Raw genomic sequence first — 1,920 nt, 5'->3', positions numbered from 1 at the left:
GAGATAGAGAGAGAGAGAGAGCGCAAACACAACAAAAAACAAAAGAACCCCAAGCATGGGTGATTTCATTCCGTGCTGGTTGTTGAACTTAAAATTTTTTTAAAAAATTTGTTTATTTTTATTTTAGATGTGTGTTTTGCCTGCATGCATGTAAGTGCACCCATGTCATGCAGTGCCTGCAGAAACCAGACGAGGACTTTAGATCCCCTGGAGTAGAATTATGGACAGTTGTTAGCCACCATGTGGTTGCTGGGAACCAAACCGAGATCCTTTGCAAGAACAGCTAGTGCTCTTAACTGCTGAAAATCTCTCCAAACCCTGTTGAACTGTTCTGTGGTGTTGAAGCAGTCTGTCTGACTTGCTGATTGTGTTGTCTCACAATGTCTGCCCTAGCTCATGTGCACGATTAATTGTTTGGAGCATGGGCCTCCCTAGTTCCATGGGGTAAGCCTAACCCTGTGATTACTTCATTCATAAATTCCATATTTATAATGCATCTTAAGGAAATGAGTAGTTAAAGCCTCTTGTGGATTATTTTGCAAAATAATACGAGTAGACAGTGTGGGTCCTAAGGAGCAGAGCGAGCCACCTCTGTGTAGATCCGGAGAGCTCCAAAGCTCAGTTCAGGAAGCGTTGCCTGACTGCTCGACTTTTTCTAATTAAGTCGGTGTTTTGTTCTTCCCCGTCAGCTGAGAACCTCTTCTCCTTTGTAGCCCCAGATTTTCCTAAAACATACGGGTTGACGTGTTCATTGTTCCCCGGAGGAACACTGACCACTAAAAGAAAAGGCTTTCTTCTCTTAGTTGATTTTAGGTCATCACTGGCAGCAAAGAACATAGCCAAATTAGAGAATTCCTGTAATGATATTAGGTTGGTAATTCAGACAAGAAAAATCAGAAGTTACTTGGAAAGTAGAAAGGCTGTTTTCTTACATGTTCTTTTTGGGAAAGTGGTATTCCTTATTAATTGAGAGTCTCTCTTCCACTTTTTCCCTCAGCTCCTTTTAAATTAACGTAAAAATGCCATGGCATATAAGAAATCTAGTTCAGTAAGTTATTTTGTGTTGTGTATGAAGGTGGCCCTGTGGGCGGGGACAGTGGGGGTAGGTAGAGGAACCATGGTTGTCCAACTTAGGAGTGTGTGTGTGAGTATATGTGCATGCCAGGTACAGCTCTAACCATGTGTAACTTTTCAAATTTAAAGTAAAATACAGCACAATTAGAAATTCAGTTTCCCTATTGAACTAGCCACGTTCAAGTCTCTCAGTAGCCAAATCCACTTGGCCAGCACAGATAAACTTTTCTCCACTGCAGAAAGTTCTATGTGATAATGCCGATTTAACCGTTCGATGTATTTGTGAAATGGATAGGGAACAACTTTTTTGCTCATCTCCGGGGCGTTAAATGCTTTGCAGGCATAATTTTAAACATGGTATCTAATATGTACTGATCCACTCTGTAGCAGAAGGTGCTGATTGTAATTTGTGCTGTTACGTAGTCTCCGTGTGAATGATAGGAGTGGTTGAATGTCTTGGCACTTTTGCCTTAGGTGAATCCACAGTATTGCTCATTGGGGTGTGTCTCTCTGGCATAAAATATGAAAGTATCAACATATGTCACTGCCCTACATACCAGGTGGAGTGAAATAATGAAGTCGTACAAATTATAGGGTGTCCTACCACACCACAGTGGCCAATGTAGAATCATTTTCTAACTAGTTACACAGTAGAGTAGGTAGATGTGTGTTTGGCCTCCTAGGGAGCCTCAGTGAACTGTGGTGTAGATTGTTAAATGTGGAAAGGAATATGGACTTTATTTTGGGTTTGAAAAATCTTTTCAAATGTTCTCATGTTAATATTTGCCCTTTTAGAGATGGTGTCTAGATGAAGTAAAGTTTTTTTTTTTTTAAAAATGTATAGGA

General features: G+C 40.5%; 2 protein-coding genes across 13 annotated transcripts in view; one reads left to right on the top strand and one right to left on the bottom strand.

The window, feature by feature from the left end:
- Window positions 1–1,920, top strand: part of Med12l (mediator complex subunit 12L) — a 343,300-nt gene that overhangs the window by 204,060 nt on the left and 137,320 nt on the right. The window lies entirely within an intron of this gene.
- Gpr87 (G protein-coupled receptor 87) overlaps window positions 1–1,920 on the bottom strand; it is a 22,603-nt gene that overhangs the window by 4,340 nt on the left and 16,343 nt on the right. The window lies entirely within an intron of this gene.

The sequence above is a fragment of the Nannospalax galili genome, unplaced genomic scaffold (assembly GCF_000622305.1).
Source record: "Nannospalax galili isolate Female #2095 unplaced genomic scaffold, S.galili_v1.0 scaffold351, whole genome shotgun sequence".
In the NCBI taxonomy this organism is placed as follows: Eukaryota; Metazoa; Chordata; class Mammalia; order Rodentia; family Spalacidae; genus Nannospalax; species Nannospalax galili.
The sequence above is the reverse complement of the archived record's forward strand: the minus strand, read 5'-3'. Positions and strand labels throughout refer to the sequence as shown.